Here is a 17382-nt window from a genome sequence, read left to right on the forward strand (position 1 = left end):
TATAATTCTAATGGAGTTTTCTTTGGCACTTAAAATTATGTTATAAATTATATCCGCAAGAAAAAATGGCAAGGAAAAGATGGATAATTCAATAAATGGAGAAAGAAAACAACAACCAATGAAAAATAGGCAATAAGATAAAATGCTTAATCATGTGTCAAAGAACTGTGGCTGGAAGTCACACACTCCTGATTCCACTTCTGAACACATGGAGCCCGCATTTGGAGTTCATTATGAACATGGGCAAAGAGGCAGCAACAGGATTCAGAAGAATAGCCTAACAGAAAATAGAAACCTAGAGAAAGATCAGTAATTCCATCACCCATCATTCCACTTACAGACAACCCTATATGTTCTTGTTAAGTGTCTACAGAGGAAATACTGAAAATCCTGATGTAAGGCTCAGGCAAGCTGAGCAGAGGCTGATTCGTTAGGGAAATAGCGGCTCCACATTCCTAAATGCCAAGGGTGTGTGTGGGAGGTGGATTGTGGTATCGCAGGGAGAAGAAACGCCGAATGCTTGAAGAGAACGTCAGGTGTGTGCGAGAGTGAGCCTCTACTAGACTCAGTTCAATCAACTATCTGCGTCAGAAGCACAGGACCCCTCTCCAGCCTGCACGAGGCAGAATTTCTGGGGGTGGGGCTGGGAATCTATACATTTTCTAAGCGTCCTAAGTCATTCTTGTGCTCACCAAAGTTTGAGAACCACTGCTATAGCAGCTCCTGCCCAGAGCTGTCCCTGCCAGACAGAAGATGCTTCATAGCTATTCCGTCTGTACCTGCCCTCGAATCTTGGGGCGCCCATGGATACCCTTCTTCCAAGGAAAGGGGAGGACCTGGAGGAACATGACTGTGAAGTCATGATGCTCTCTATGATCTCACTCTTGTCAACCCGGTTCTGAGCCTTGCTTTCTTCTGCAGTCTGGAGAACCCCAAACCTGGTCGTCAGGACTCCTTTGTTCTCGAGTGTGAGGATGACACATGTCTGGACCATAGGGAAATGGCCATGAAAGGGTGAAGCTCTGGGGTCAGACAGTGTTCTTTTAACACAGAAAGGGAAGGAGTTACCAGAAGGTAAAACGAAAGCTGGTTTGGCTGGAGGAACAACACAGTCGAAGCTTTCTCAGTGTGGCCAGGGCAAGAGTTTGCAGAAATGATGGTTTACTTAAGGAATTAACTGAGAAATAAGCTGTTCTGCCCACAGTCATCTCAGCTGCCAAAATCCAATTATTTTCCTACCCTGAGATGATCTCAGGGAAAGAATGGTCCAAGTTTGACCACAGTGTCAACTACTCCCTCTGGACTTTGTGTTAACTTCTTCAGATTGTTAAAGTATGATTTTGCAGGCTCTCAGAACTGGCCTGGATTGTTGCTGTAGCCTCCCAGATGGGGTTGGTTGGGGTCCGTCTCTCACACACACACACCCCTATTTTTTCCTCTTTACTTATTTTCTCACCAGATTAAATGATTTGGTGAAAGCCCAAGATATTGGTCCTCATAAGTGTCTTTGTTCTCATGGCTGCACTGTGCCTCTGCAGACTCCAGGAGACCGAGGTCTTTTATAAAGAAATATGCTCAGGAGATGAGTCTGCTAGGGGGCGGGGGCTCTGGAGCTGTAACCTAATCATGTATCCTTGGCAGCTAAGGCAGGATCCTCTGCTGACTTGTCAAACTTTCACATGGACGTTAAGAAGATTAAGATAATAGCATGCCTAACATAGCTAATAAGAAAGACTTAAAACAATTGGCAAGAATCGATTGAGTTATGAAATGCTTATTTGGGATAATGATTCTCTGTTACAATAACAGCACGTAGGGTCAGTCTCATTTTATACACCAAAAAGAGGAGATGAGATGCTGATGATGGCAAGACGGGGAGAGACAGAATCAGCAATGCTTCATGCCCAGTGCCCAACCAGGCAGGCAGAGCCACACCCAGCTGGCAATGAGCCCCCTACGTCACTGATCATGGTCGGTTTGGAAGGGTATATAGGTCACATAGGTGCCAGGTCACATCTGACATCTTAGACATTGGAGGAGGTACACCTATGCCCCCAAATCCTAAACAGATTTCCCTCAGTTTAAGAATAGTCACCTCAATCTTCCCTGTTTTGGGCACATCAGTAACTGGCTAGTTCTCTTCCAGCTTGTTTTCAGGGACAAGAGCAGCATAATTGCACTCGCAGGGAACTAGCTAAGGACACTTCTCGGCAGGGCAGGGGGACACGCGGCACGCCTCTCCTCCCCAGGCCCATCCTTACCCCCCTTTGCTCTCTAGTGTGCCCTTTCACATTTCTGGAGCTGACTGCCGCAGCAGCCCCTGCTCAGGGAGCCCTGTGCAGCCGTATGCTCCAGGCTAGCCCGCAGGAGAAGAGCTCCTGCTGGTCTCCACGCCGTATTTCTCATGCATGTAGAGGAAGGAGCAACCTGGAAGCCTAGGGACTTTCTCAAGCCCACTGGCCTTGTCTTCCCCTCACCAAACTCTCCTTCCTTTCCTCAGGGAAGAGACAAGCTTGGGTCTGCAGTGAGAAATGGTGAAGGCCCAAACGAAGTTCTGATCAAAGATTAGGCCTCTCATCTTTGGTGGGAACAGAAGCAGCAGGGACCTCTCCGACATTGCTGGTGAAATGGTGTTACAGGCTCTTAAGAAGGTCATCGGGCAACATCTTTTGATGAAAGTACGCATATCCTTTAAGCCACAATCCCCCTCTTAGGAGTCTATCCCATAGAAGCAAAAGCACCTACGTTCATATGCACCTTTATAAAACGATGTGCACCATCTGGAGGCAAAAGCTTGGAAACCAGGTGAGAGCCATTGACAGAGGAGTGCAATAGACTACAGATTATTTCACAGAGAACTAAATGAACAGAAGAGAAACGCAGGCAGGTACAGAACAGGTTGTGAACATGTGTTTTCTTGGGAGACATCAGTGGGGCTTATTCTGGTTCACAGGACAAGAGATGGGAGGAGTTGGCCAAAAAAAAAGAAAGCAAAAGAATGACACTTAAAAAATTCAAGCTGGGTGTGTAGGTCAGAGAAGTGGATTGAGATATAGACTCTGCTCCCCGGGAAGGAATTCTGAGACGGAGGTTTGCCTGCAGGAGGTTTAGGGGATGTGCCCTCAGGATCACATCTGTGGGGGAGTGAAGCAAGCTGGGCCTCTGCCAATCCCAGGAGAGCTGGGAGTGCTCTGGACAGTTGTCCCAAATTAGGACGAAGACCAGTCATTGGAGGCGGGCTGCCCCCAGAAGGGAGGCAGCTCCCATCAGCAGAAGGCGATCACCAGGAGGTGAGACTGAGCTGTGAGCTGTCAGCACTGCCAGCACTGGGCGGATGAGCACTTCAGCCCTGGAGGGAAGGGAGCCAACGGCCCAGTGCAGCAGCCGCTGCACGGGAGCATGATCGCATTTACTTATATCTGTGAAATTAAGGATAGGGTGTGTGCTGATGAACAGAGAAAAAGAGTAAGCAGAAGAAACAGCAGCCTCTTTGATTCTCGGATTTTAAATTTCTTTCTAATGCTGACAGTTCTGAAGCCTAACCAGACTCTGTACCAAGGGAAACAGACGAGACTCCCAGCCTGGGCAGTTCTGCTGGTAACACTGGCCTGATGATTTCCCCTGACCTCGTCACAATGGAAACCAGGCGCCCAGCCTCCCAGCTGAATTAATGTCTGCTCCTGAGAACTCTGACTGCCTTCTATTTTTGAATGGGTTGGAAATAGAACCAAGGGATAAATCTTGTCTCCCTTTTGTTTGTCAGGGGTGGGTACCTTGAATACGGGTTCGAATTGAAATCAAGTATAAAATACAAAGTAAAGACCTCAGAAGGACACCTGCCGTCTCCATGGTAGGCAGAGCTATACAGGATGGCGTAAAATTGAGGCAATTGCTCTGACGCAGCCCTAACTAGGAAGCCCGGTGACTCAGTTAGGTACCCTCTTGAGATAATTAAGATGCTATAAAAAATGTAGGAACCTCATGATTATACATATAGTCAGTCCCTCGATCCCACCTTCTCCTTCTTACACTGTATTGCTAAGGCAAAGTGGGGACAATGCATTCAACTTGCATAATTCTCCCAAGGTTGTCTTTCACGGTCATCTGAACGAGATCTGACTTCCATCAGCAAGCGTTTGAGGAACAGTGGCGGGGAAGAGGAGGCTGGGACAGACCTGCAAAGCTCCGTGTTTCTGTTGATATGGAAAGAAAGATCCAGCGGCCCGTCATGTTCTGACAGGATGTCTTCATTTATTTACGTTGTTCTGAATACAGGAGCTAATGCAATTAGCCAGGAAACAGGTGAGTTACATGTATTGGAAAGGAGGACTAGAGTTACTAAATGTTTTTTTTTATATCTGGATAACCCAAAAGAACTGTAATAAGAGAGCAGGAAGGTGGCTGGTCAAACATTAAACGTATTAAAATCTATAGCCTTCTTGTATATCAGCAATAATTAGAATTAGAATGTAATGGGGGACAAGATTCCACGCACAGTGACAATAAAAATATAAAATAGGGATACATTTAACAAAAGGGTATAGAATAAACAAAGAGAAATCTACAAAAACTAACTGACTTGAATGAAGTGATAACATTCTTGGATGGGATGTGTTTATACGGTGATGATATTAATTTCATTCATTTTAATATATAAGTTAACAGAATTCCAAGCAAACTTATTTAGAAATAGACAATTCTAAATTTCATCTGGAGAAATAAATATGGATGAAAAGCCAAAATGAGGTGGGGGTTGTTCTATTTGATATTTTTAAAATATATTTTAAAATTATATTGATATATAAATATCAATACCAAAATGGAAATTAGGCTGTCTGCTGAGCACTCAGCCACGTCAGATGTGTCTGCACAGGGAATCAGCGTTTTCTCTTTCCTCAGTTGACCACGGAGTCTTGTGAATGCCATTCAGTCTCGTGGCAGTTTCCACTCAGGTCCCATCAGCCAAGGAAGAGAGCCAGGAGCACCCGTGGTCCTTGGCATCATCTTGGGAACAACAATTGCAGCCCTAACCTTCCAATCTATATTCCTTTTAATGACACTGAGTCACTGAGTCTCCAAGGTCAGACACCAGAGCCTGAGCTCTGCGTCTACAGGACGCCAAACATCTGGGAGAAAAGTGACCCATCCATTTGGAAGGAACTCTTACATTTTCTACTTCCTGTCAGCCTTTCTCTGGATGAGTAAAATATGCAGACTCATTTTAATTTTTCAGTCACCTCCTGGACTGTTGATATCTCACATTCCACAGCTTCTCACATCATCTGTGCGAAGGGCCAGTTTTTTCCAAGTCCATCGTGCGCCAGTACTTTTTTTAAATGTAAGAAAAGTAAATGACTAAAAATGAAATGAAAAAGAAAATACCAAGCAAATATAAGCCACAATCTTTGCTACTATATTCAATAGACACAAAATTGCTGTGTCATATTGCTATATACATCTCTAAACACTTACTCTTTTCACAGATCACTGACAAGCTGTCAGTGGCTGGGCACCTGTCCAGCGACTGCCCAGCTCCAACCTCGTCACCGACAGACTGGCTACCCCTCGAACTGAAGATTCTTCACGCCATGTGGTTGATGTAACAAGACAGTTTTATATTTTAATAGCACTTAGCCTTTTAAAGTACTCAGATATTTTCCCTCACGTGACTCTCCTATAACATTACTCTGAGGTAATTGGGGCAGTTTTTAAACAAACCCCATTTGTCAGGCAAGAAATGCAGATCCTTGCAGAGACATTTGGTGACGTGCTCAAGGTCAGTGGTTAGTGACCACACTGGAACTCACCTGAGGTGTTCCCGTTCATGATGTGGGATCTTCCCACTCCTCAGCTGAGCCACATACGTGGCGATGAACTCGCTACTGATCTACTGTATGAGTCTAATCGCACGGCTCTGGCCAATAAATCATTTTAAGCGCTAATACCGCAAAAGTCCCTTTCTACCTTTCTTTGCTCCATATCCTCAAAGAGAAAGTCCACCAAATTACCCAGAGCCCCTGGACTAATGACTTTGTTCTTACACTGTATCATTGTGTTAGGAGAACAATTTCAAATGATCCACAGTTCTCAAAAATAATAGCAAATATCAAACTGCAGCCATGTCACTAAAAACGCTTTACGAAGAGAAGTCTAGCAAATTATTTAGGCTACGTGGCCATAACCGAGGTGGCTTTGCTCCCCTCCTAGCTGTTTTCCCAAACTGCAAGCACATTGTGTAAGAGCAAATGAGTGGCCTCTCTCCCATGCCAAGATTGCAAATTAAACTACAAAGAGATCTCAGAAAGTTCTAACAAAATCTCTGCTCGTTATTCAGAAGGCGATGCTGTCCCTCGCCTTCTGCGGGAGGGGCCAGCAGTGGTGTTTGCTGTGGGTGATAGCAAAGATAAGTGCTCAGGTCCCCTCAGGCTTCAGGCAGTTCAGTGCAGTTTCAAAGAGCCGCCGAGAAGCAGATGACCAGCCCAGGAAGGCAGCGCTGTGCGGCGGAAAGGGCTGGTTCCTGAGTCAGAGGGTCCTGAACCCCAGCCCTGCCACTCCTGCAGAGGGCTTGACCTCGCTGGGCCTAACAGAACTGTGACTATTAAACAAAGATACCTGTAAAATGGCTTAGCACGTAAGTGCTGGAAAATATGTATGTTTGTGAATAGAAAAAAAGCATATAGCATTCACCTTCCTTTACTATGCGTCTGCCTGCATCTTTTCAGCCCCCTCTAAAAAGATTTTTGATTTATTTTTGCCTCCAATTGATTAAGTAGAATTAAAATAGCTTCAGGCGGGGTGTGGAATCTACATGAAAAAACACAGTTAAAAGGAGAAGTAAGAGTCTGCAATAGCGGGTGGCTACTCTAACCAGATAGCCTGAGGGCTGACTGACGTCCACAGTGGAGATGTTTTCAGTACCGGAAGAAAGGGTTTGCTTTCTGAAACAAGTTTGCAATGAATCTGCTAACACCCACCCAAACAAGCTAACACATATGGAGAAAATGGATCTATGGCTCAGAGTGTGCCCACCCTTGCTGGTTTTGATTCCTATCCTAACACATTACTTTAGTCTCTATCAAGGCAACTCGGAGGACAGGGAAATAGAATCGTCTTTAAGTCACTGGAAGCACTACAACATACAATCAGGACAATTCAGATTTTTTTTGGCTTGAGTTGTTCTAGTTGGCTGTCTACACTGATACAAGACTCCTGTTTCTCAGGCTGTGTAAAGTTAAGCCAAGTAACTGAGTACAAACTAGGACAGGCGTTCAATCATACAGATGTTTCACACCATGTTTTCTTTTCTGGCAACAAAAGAAACTCGGAGACCTTCTTTAGTTTACAAGACCACATTTAACTACTTTGGATAATTGAATTTTTTTCCTTTTCTATTTAAATATTTAACACAAGGCCTAGGCCAGCCTTTGCTTGAATCTACATCTGAAGGACCAGCTTCAAGATCCAAGTCACCAAGGAGGCCACCTTCCATATTTTTAACCATTAAATTAACAGATTCAATACACTGTTTCCTTTCAGGGCTTCAGGTGCAGCTTTATGACCTTGCCCATCACACTTCAGCTCAAGTACCCAAAAGTTGACTCACTCCAACAGAAACAATCAGATCACTGCTCCCTGGGATGTAAAACCCACAGAGATCAGGTTTCTTGAGTTAACACGGGGTGTGAACCTTATAAATGTCCATCTTTCAGTTTGAGTCACTAATTGGAAAATCTCTGATTCTCCTGGAGACGTTTTTGAACCGTGGTGTGAAATAAAATCATGCATCTATACAGAATGTCAGCAAAAGGGTCCAGGGCGCTGCCTCACCAGGAGAGGCAGGCTCTGGAAGGGGCTTACACGAGGCTCTGTGACAGGGAGAAAACCCAAACCCTTGATTCTGTCAGTCAGAGAAAACATGGCTCAGCCCATCAAGATCTCCATGCTCTTCATGCAGACTAGTGCTATCACTCACATGTAGGACTGGACTTTGAGTTTCTTTAATTTGATTCAACAAATATTTATTCAGTACTTAGTGCTGTGCTTTGGCCCTGAGGATTCAAAGCTGATGCAGACTGATTCAGGTTAGGTCTGTAGAATACAATTTATAGCTTAACAGATGATCATCAAAGCGAACCTCGCCATTCTACTGAAGGAGAGTTGAGGCCTGAAGAGAAGGAACCTGCCCAAAGTCACACAGTAAACAAGTGTGAAACTTTGAAAGTCATACTTCTGAACCATGGTAATTCAAAAGTTTGAAATCTCGAGTAAAACGTAGGTACCACGGTATCAAAGAAACGGTAGGAAATAAAAGGACTGTATGCAAGTCCCCTATCCTGTGGGCTTAGTTGTCAATCCATTTCTCAATCTGGGCACAGCACACTCAGCTGTCTGCACACGGTCTGCACAGGGCCAGTCCCCTACATAAACTGCCTGCGATCCTGCCATCTGTCCACGCAGTTCTGAAGGCAGCGTCAAGGCCACGACGACCCTCACTATGTTCTCAGCTCTATTTTAAGCAAGTCAGGTTGAACCCAGTATAGTAAAGACCAGGTTTTCACATTCAAGATTTATGTAATCTAAGGAGATAGCAAGACAGATTTGCACGTGGATGTATGTATTTAAAACCGATGTTATAATTACGAAATGTGCATGATAAATATATTAGAAGGCTACAGATCATGCTAGTCAAGTCACTTCTTTGATGAAGTCTTTTTTGACACCCTGCCCCCCTACAATGGAAAAGCCACCTCTCCCAACTGTGCCTGTGTAATTATCACAGCCCCTCACTGGTCTCAAGGACTTGTCTGGCTCCATCTAGAAGTCAGGGTCTGCTTGCGTCCGCCACCCAGTAGGCTCACAATATGTTTCTTGCATAAAGTAAATAAAAGATATTTTGAGATCCTAGTCCACTCTGGGGTGGCTTCCCAGAAGAGGAAAGCTGAGATTTATTTTAAGAAATGGAAATGATTTGGTGGAAGGAGGCACATTTCTTCCTTAGTTCCTTCCTTCACTACACCTAGAAAACAGGGGCAGGGCCTAGGGTGGAGGTGGTGGGAAGGGCTGGGGGAAGGAAAGGCACACGCTGTTCTTGTGACTCTCCCACGACTGCAGAGAAGTTCTCAGGGGCAGGCTCACTCTTCCAAGGTCAAGGGTGAGGACAGGAAAGGAAGTCCTGACCCTCAGCACAACTTCACTTGTGCTGTCAGGCCTTATGTTCTCCATATGAGACACCTTTGTACCGAGCTTTGCAGTGACCTTGGGAAATCATTTCCATCTGGAAGCCTGGATGAGTCACAGGAAGGCAATATGCAATTCCTCCAGTTTGCATTTGGCCTGGACTGTCAAATTTACATTCTGACCCTTATGAAACACTATTACCCAAGAACACTCCAATGGGTGCAACATTAGAAAATCAAAAGCCTGTGGCTCTGATGCCCTTTCAATGCACACAATTCGACATAGAGAGAAGTGACAGCTGGATGCTGCCAATGGTTTGACTTTGAGAGGACGGCAGACCCTGGGAAGCTCCGGGCACTTGGTCAGCACAGTAGCAAAGAGCGCGTGTTTGGGAAGGTAGCGGTTGGGTGGGAGAGGCTGTCGCATGCAATATTTCTTTTTCTGGTATTTGTCCCAGGAGATCCATTTGATAGTGACACCTGAACTTTGTGGCATAGCTGGATCCAGCTCCACTGGCTTCTATACAAAAACTGTGATGCAAACCAGCTGGGGTAAAAGCAGTTACTATGGAAACCCCAGACGTTGGTTTGGAAAGTAAAAGTGACATTTATGACGACCACGGCTATGGCTTATACCAATGTACTTCCTGGGAAGTTTTATTTTATCAAGAACTTTAGGATTCCTTTTTCTTTCCTTGCCATGCGGAATTTGGGAAAAGAAAAATTTAAAATCAAATTGGAAATATTACCTTCCCAGTTAAAAAGCTAAAACAGGAGGTCTTGGTTTATTCAAACCATATTTGTTGAAGACAAATTTAACTCTAAATGAAGAAACTGCTTAAAGGTCAAGTTTTGTCTTGGATACTTTGAAAGAGTTGCTAAGCATTTTGTCCCCCATGAAGGCTGGGTTGACACCAGGAGGCGTTATTTGTGTTACTTCCCCATAACCATTTTTCCACCTCTTTGTAACGAGAGGAGAATTATGGCTATAGAGAGCAAACAAGACCTTATGTGGGCATGATCACAGTTGTGGCCAACCCAGTCATGATAGCAGGAATAGACTGGTCACGTTAGCACACTGGCCTGAGAACACAGAGGACATTAAGGGCAGGCAAGATTGCACGCCAGAGAGCACCAGGTTCCAATTCCCACTCTGCCACTTGTACTTGCTGCATGACCCTGGGCAAGCTTCTTAAGCAGCCTCTGCCACAATTTCCTCATCTCTGAAATGAGAATCAGAATACCTATCACTCCAAATGTTTGCAAGGACTTAATAAAATAATGCAAACAAAGCATTTAGTTTCAGCCCATGATAAACTAAAATTCAAAATTAAATCAATCCCTAACAACTCTTCAGTGGCAAGGAGGACGAATTATCTTTGGTCAGCGGAGTTGGCAATACACTATGCACACATGCACGCACGCACACAGACATATTCAACTGTATACATCTATTTTTAAAAGAAGCTCTTCAAATACAAGTGTAATTATTGATCTTTGTAATTAAGTAGTATTGAATTAGCTGCCCATATGTTCATAGCAGTATGATGAGCTCTGTACAGCATACATTAAACAGACCCTGTTCTTGTCCTTACAATGTAAAACAGATGACACTGACATAGACCAATAGTAAATGCACGTGTATAGTGGCAACAGTTTTAGAGAAATCTAGAAAGCTCAATAGTAACACCATGCATAAATGTTAAGGTCTAATTAGAAAAAAAAATCAAAATTAAGTCAATCAGAAGGAAGAATCCCGTGGAAGGGAAGTGGGGAAGACAGGAGAGCCAAAGCATGCAGACCAAGCCGACACATTCTCTGGCTTCAAGCAACTGTTCCAATCACCAAAGACAACGGCAGCAAGCCCACCCACAGCGCCCCTTCTCCCTTATCTCCTCAGTCCCCCAAAGTCTAACCCCCCTCCTCATGCCCCCTTTCTCGTCCCATCACAACTGTTAAGGCACCTGGATTTCACAGGTACACTCTCCTTCCAATCCTCTCAATCAACCCCTGAAGAGTCCCTCTTCTTCTGTACTCATCTTCCTTTTCTTAGGGAAAAAAATAATAGTTGACCATGAAGCTCTTGGTGGTGACAATTCAGTCTCCTTCATTCCTCTCCCTTCTTCTCTCCACATCCTCCTGAACAAGTCCTCCATCCCCACTACTCAACTGAAGCTGTTCCTAAGTCCTGAACTCCTGCCTCAGTCTCAGAGAAAGCTGGTGGCGTTGCTATTTAACTGCATCTCTCCCTCACTCCTCCATTGAGTTTTGTAGGTCACAAATGACCTCAGATTACTAAAAACACATTTTTTTTCCTGGTTCTCTTTCTCCTTGACTTCTCTGCAGCATTTAACACTGGCACCACTCCCTCCTCCCTGACGTTTTCTCCTCTTTTTGTTGCCAGGGTTTTATGTTATGCTGAGTCTCCCACTTTTCCAAAATCTCAGACAATTTTTGTTTATTCTTCGTCTGCCTATTTTTCCCAACTTCATACATGTCCTAAATTCAGCCTTAGGCTTTCCTCCTTGAGAGATGACCCATTGACTTAGCATCACAATTTTCCCATTCTCATCTCAAGACTTTCTCCTCACCATAATGTGAACATTTGCTACTGTTCTCTAGATCAGTCCTGTCTAATAGAACATTCTTGAGATGATGGAAATTGTTCTACATCTGCACTGTCCAATATGGTATCCATTAGCTCTATGTAGCTATTGAACACTCAAAACGTGGTTAGCCTATTGAGGAATTGAATTTTTAATTTTTCCCAATTTCAATTTAAATTTAATTCATGACTCATGGCTAGAGGCTGCATATTGAACAGGACAGTGCTAGATAGTTTCACTTAAGTACCATGATTTCAAGCTGACCATGGTTAAAACTAAAGGCGTTCCAGAACATATTCCTCCTCCCAGCATCTCTGTCCATGGCATCACAACCCCACCCCATACTCAAAGTACAAATGCTACCTTTTGTTTCTCCCACTCTGCCTCCTCATAAGCAGCCTCTGATTTTCACTGACTCTGCCTTGAAATATCCCCACTCTCTCTGTGTCTCATGGCCACTCCTCTGTTCAGGTCCTCATTAAAACCTAAACAATCAGCCTGAGTCTCTCACTTCAACACATCTTGTCATCACTGCTGGTCTAATCTTATTCCAACACTGCTTCACCATGTCACTTACCCGCCCAAACCCACAGTGGCTCCCCACATCCCCTTAATTCAAGGACAAAATCCTTGTACAGTTTTCAAAAACACATCCTGGAGAATGTTGTCCCACCAAGCCTGGTCAATGTTGCCTTCCATGGCTCTCTCCATATGCACTCACACGAGCATGTGCACACACGTGTACACACACACACACACACTCAAGCACCTCTCCAGGGGATTATCTCACTAGACCATGAACATGCCATGCTCACTCCTTCCCTGGATCTTGGTTTTTCAAATCCTACCTTTCAAGATCTAACTGAAGACTCCCTCCCTCCACAGAGATTTCCACGACTTTCTAAGCCCTGCCTGACATATCTCACCTCTGAACTCCTAGAGCATTTATAAGGGATGTTATCTTGTCCTGCTAACTATGGTTTCCCGGGTTTTAGCCTTTCTCCCCAATTAGACTTGAAGGCAGTGGGTCATATCCAGTATCCTCCATAAGACGTAGCTCAGAACTGAGCACACAGTACATGCTGAGTGCTTCAGAAACACTTCTTGACTAATTAGCAAGTTCAGGATAAGTACTGGGCTGACGACTCAGTGAACATTAGACTCACATTGTTAATGATTTACTCCTTGCTCCCCCTCACTTTCTGCTCATCCCTCTATTTGTCCTGGCTTTTTCCAGCTTCAATTCCTCTCATTCGTCTACTTATTCCCTTCATCCAGGACACTATTCAAGCTAATCACGACACGGTCAGGGTAGAAAGGGTAGGTTTTTCTGTTTTCTTCTGGAGATGGCGACTACAGCTCATGCTTTGTTTGCCATACAATCAATACGTTTCTATTGAGGAAGTTATATGCTATAGGGGAAAAATCATGATGGACCTTTTGTTGCTAGCTTGGTGGCCTTAGGTAAACTATTTGACCTCTACGAGCCTCAAAAACACCTCCTCATAACTTTATAGGGGAATGATGGAGTTAAATAGAATGACACTTGAATAATGAGCTAAGGCTATAGGATTAGATGCACCAGAGGCAGAATGTGTGCACTCACAGATGGCCTGGGTATTTTCATTTTAAAGAATGAGCCAAAAGGGCAATGTTTAAACCAAAATAACTCAGGGAAGAGTAAAATTCCAAACTATGTAAACTAATCTAAAAGAGGAGAATCATGTGGAAATCACAAACAGCCCATGATGGCTGCAGAGGGCCACAGAGAGGTGATAGGGGATCCTGGCAGGTCTGCCTCCTCTTGGAGCGATGAGGCAGACACCTGGAAAAGGGCCGGGGCTAGTCCCCACACAGAAGCCAGACCAGATGCCGGCACCCCAACGGCGGGAGGCAGACTTTCTTTGGTTTCCCACCCACAGGAGCTAAGTAGGACCTTGAATCCACGACAGAGCTTTCCTTTTCAGTCTCTCCTGATTTATGTACAGAGGTCAGAAAAACCACTCCCAACTTTTCACTGCCAAAGATCACTTTATTATTTTTCCCCACAGAATCTGTGTTTTGAATGATTTAAAACGAACTAGAATAGGGAAAGTGCCTAACACATTGACTAACACAGATCAGTTGTGTCACAAATGCCAGTTCATAAAACACATCGTGATCATTGGTTTCTCACGTTTTTCTAACCAAAGACAGAAAATCAGCAGTTTTGAGCATTACAACATGAGCAGCGCTGCCCTAAACAATAATAGCTCTAGTTAAATAATACAGGTACACCATTCCTCTCCAGGACCTTTGGAGCCACGTGTGTTTTATAATTCAGGATTTTTCAGATTTTCTAAAGATAATATGGGTCATATACTGCACATAGTATAACACCACCAGTGGGGTGTGGGGCAGCACCCCTCAATCAAACACATAAATCTTTCTGCAACTCAATGTATGAATATAAAATGCATATTCTCATGGATTTTATATTCTATGTTCTCTATATTCTGAAATCTATATTCTCATAGATCTCATAGAATCTGTAGATTCATGTGAGTTCAGATTGGGTTTGCTGCTAAATGAGTTCTGATCTACTCAGGTTTTGGTCCCAAATTAGTATTGTAGAACTTTCCATCTTCAGAGCTTTTTAAATTGGGAATTCCAAAGGAATTCTGTACCTGTACTATTCTATGTAGTTTTCTAAAAAAAGAGGAGTCTCTTTGAAAACTTCCATTAAGCTTTTGGGAATGTAAAAAATAGTGGGGAGCAATTTCAAAACTTATTACAAGGCTACAGTAATCAAAACAGTGTGATACTGACATAAGAATAAGAAACATGGAATATGGAAAAGAACTGAGTGTCGAGAAATGACCCATATACCATAGTCGATCAAATTTCAACGAGGTGCCAAGACCACTTAATGGGGAAAGAATAGTCTCTTCAACACACTGTGCTTGGACAACTGGATTTCCATGTACAAAAGAATGAAGTTGGAAATTTACCTCATACCATGTATAAAAATTAACCCAAAATGGATCAAAGGCCTAACTGCAAGAACTAAAACTATAAAATTCTGAGAAGAAAGCAAAGGGATGAGTCTTTATGACCTTGGATTAGGCAACCATTTCTTAGATATGACACCAAAAAGCAACAAAAGAAAAAGTAGATAAATTGGACTTTATAAAAATTAAAGACATTTGCACATCAAAGGACACTATCAAAGAAGTGAAGAGACAACCCACAGAATGAGAGAAAATATTTGCAAATCATGTATCTGATAAGGGTCTAGTATCCTGACTATATAAAGAACTCCTACAACTCAACAATAAAAAGACAAAACAACCTAATTTAAAAATGGGCAAAGGATTTGAACAGACATTACTCCAGAGAAGGTGTACAAATGGCCAACAAGCACATGAAAGGGAAATACAAATCAAATCCACAATGAGATACTACCTTATATCCACTAGGATGGCTATGGTTAAAAGAAACCAAAAAGGAAAATAAGTATTGGTGAGGATGTGGAGACACTGAAATCCTCATACATTGCTGGCAGTTATGTGAACTGGGGTGGCTGCTTGGGAAAACAGTTTGTTGGTTCCTCAAGAAGTTAAACATGGAAGCACCATATGACCCAGCAATTCTACTCCTAGATATACACTGAAAAGAACTGAAAACAAGTATTCGAATAAAAACTTTTACATGAATATGCATAGCAGCACTATTCACAATAGCTTAAAGGTAGAAACAACTTAAACGTCCATTAGCTAATGAACAGATAAATCAAATATGGTCTATCAATACAATGAAATATTAATCAGTCATAAAAAGGAATTACAATGCTGACACTTGCCACGACATGGATGAAGCTTGAAAACACTATTCTACGTGAAAGCAGCCAGACACAAAAGGCCACACCTTGCATGATTCCATTTATATGCACTATCAAGAATAGGCAAATCTACACAGACGAAAGCAGACTGATGGTTGCCAGGTGCTCGGGATGAGGAAAATGGAGAGGGATGCTAATGGATACGGGGGTTCATTTTGGGGTGATGAAAATGTTTTGGAAGTAGATAGTGATGATGATTGCACAACATTGTCAATGTAATAAATGCGACTGAACTGTACATTTTGAAATGGTTAAAATGGTGAATCACATGTTACGTAAATTTTACTAAAATAAAAAAAATAGTGGGTAGACAACTATTACCTTTTTAGGAGCCATCTGGAGACCTCAGGCTTTTTTTCTGAATCTCTAACCAAGATGTTGGAAAGACAGTAAAAAAAAATCTGAATGATAATCAAAATCGGTATTCTGTTTTCAATGTGGTGTTTCTAAAGATTTTGATAGATTTTAGGAATTCTTATAGTATAACCGAAGTTTATCAGTCTTGGCATTGTTGTCATTTTGGGCTGGATGGTTCTTGTAGTGGGGGCTTTCCTGGGCATTGTAGCATGTTTAGCAGCATCCCTGGCCTCTCTCCAGTAGATGCAAAAAGCACTTCCACCCCAACCGTGACACTGTGACAACCAAAAATGTCTCCACACTTGCCAATGTCCCCCGGGGGGCAAAATTGTCCCTGGTTGAGAACTACTGCTATGACTCCTTCAGGAATGGTTTGTTATTCTGGGATTTCATCTTATCCTAGAGTTTCCTCTAAAAAACTCCATTTCTGAGATTGTTCTTTCGTTATCTCCTAATGACAGCGAAATCACTTTGCAAAACAACACGACTACAGATTGCAGGTAAACTTCAAAAACGTTTCTCAACATAAGGGGTCAAACTACAGGATCAACTTGTAAACAGCAGGTTTCTCACTGGCAACTAACTGCCCTGGCAATGAGCTAAATGTGGATAGCACATAAAAAAAAAGAAAGAAAGTTAGTGTGCAATGTTCCCTTTTCAAACCGTTTTTGGGCAAAGACTACCACTCTGCCAGCATTCCAGAATAATGACAGCTGACATGCCCTTTGTCAACTTTCCCCCCTTCTTTGAAAATCCAAACCGAACTCCTTCCGGAACTTCTTCTGATACCATTTACTGAGTCTGGAATCAGATACCGTTAGCAGAGAGCAACCTGTGCTCCAGGGTCCCCTCCGCAGCTGCGGCCCGACCCAGGGTGCGCGGGCGGCTGCGACGGGCACGGCATCACTTTCACCCATTTTACCTCTTGGGCTTCTGAGTAGGATTTCATTTGAACAAGAAGTTCTGAAGCTGAGAAGTTTGAAGGCGACTGACTCCATGCAAGCCCCTTTTTCTATTGATGACCCTAGGAGAAACCCAAGGCTTCTAACTCATGGCCAGACCTCCCTTGTCTATTCCAGGGAAGGCAGCCAAGCAGCTCCAGCAAGATGACACTTCATCTCTGTTGGGCCTGTTTCCGCTTCTCCGTATGAGCACAGCAATTTCTATCTTACGGGCTTGTTCTAAGAGTTAAATTAGATGCAATAAGTGGCACGTAGGCACCACTGCTATGGACTGAATGTTTGTGCCCCCCAAATTCATATGCTGAAGCCCTAACCCCCAATGTGATCTTATGAGGAGGTGGAGTCTTTGGGAGGTGATTCGGGTTAGATGAGGTCATGAGGCTGGAGCCCCCAGGATGGAA

The 17382-nt window shown here is 43.4% G+C and overlaps 1 protein-coding gene and 1 long non-coding RNA gene across 5 annotated transcripts in view; one reads left to right on the forward strand and one right to left on the reverse strand.

Annotated features, from left to right (window-relative positions):
* Positions 1–17382, reverse strand: part of ADRA1A (adrenoceptor alpha 1A) — a 115118-nt gene that overhangs the window by 82798 nt on the left and 14938 nt on the right. The window lies entirely within an intron of this gene.
* LOC111772504 (uncharacterized) lies at positions 881–6304 on the forward strand. The gene is made up of 4 exons (XR_002806396.2): positions 881–1074; positions 2501–2805; positions 4087–4302; positions 5484–6304. It is a non-coding gene; the product is annotated as an uncharacterized lncRNA (long non-coding RNA).

The sequence above is a fragment of the Equus caballus genome, chromosome 2 (genome assembly GCF_041296265.1).
Source record: "Equus caballus isolate H_3958 breed thoroughbred chromosome 2, TB-T2T, whole genome shotgun sequence".
Lineage (NCBI taxonomy): Eukaryota > Metazoa > Chordata > Mammalia > Perissodactyla > Equidae > Equus > Equus caballus.